The sequence below is a fragment of the Penaeus monodon genome, chromosome 24, assembly GCF_015228065.2.
Source record: "Penaeus monodon isolate SGIC_2016 chromosome 24, NSTDA_Pmon_1, whole genome shotgun sequence".
Taxonomy (NCBI): Eukaryota; Metazoa; Arthropoda; class Malacostraca; order Decapoda; family Penaeidae; genus Penaeus; species Penaeus monodon.
Window position 1 is genome coordinate 25,717,926 of NC_051409.1, and position 535 is coordinate 25,718,460.

The 535-nt window shown below is 55.3% G+C and overlaps 1 protein-coding gene across 1 annotated transcript in view; it reads left to right on the forward strand.

The window, feature by feature from the left end:
- Positions 1 to 535, forward strand: part of LOC119588924 (ETS domain-containing protein Elk-4-like) — a gene marked incomplete at its 5' end in the record, with an annotated part of 45,690 nt that overhangs the window by 40,888 nt on the left and 4,267 nt on the right.

A 535-nucleotide genomic window follows, 5' to 3' on the forward strand; every position in this document is an offset into this window, starting at 1 on the left:
TCCACACTTTGCTTTGTCCACAAAACTCCCCCTTTCGTCGCCCTTCGCATCACTTATGGCGCTCAGTTGGGTACGGATGGCAGCAGGGGAAGGGCAGGGACAGGTGACGATTCAGCGAAAGGGGATAGTTGGGTCATGGAATAGGGAAAGGGGCAAGTAACGAATCAGGGAAGGAGAAGGAGACCAGTACCGAGTACCTGAGGAAAGGCGAATTGAAGAGAAAGAACGCTGGAACCAAAGTAGCGGTTCCAGAGGGGAAAGGAGGACTAGAAGCGAACTCGAGCCACTCCTGCAGCGTCGTCAGGAGGAAGACCTTTAGGGTCGCAGACTCCGTTGGGCTTCAAAGACTTGCAAATGGCCATGAGCCGGGGAGAGGGATGTGCCCTTCCCTTCTGCCGAACCTGCGTGGCGGACATTTCATAAGCTGGGCAGCGAGGCCTTGATAAGGGAATTAAATTTAGACTAACGGGGATAAAGAGGAAGTCGACTTGGCTTCTCCTCTTCGGCCCCCCCTCCCTCCTCCCCAGCAGGAGGC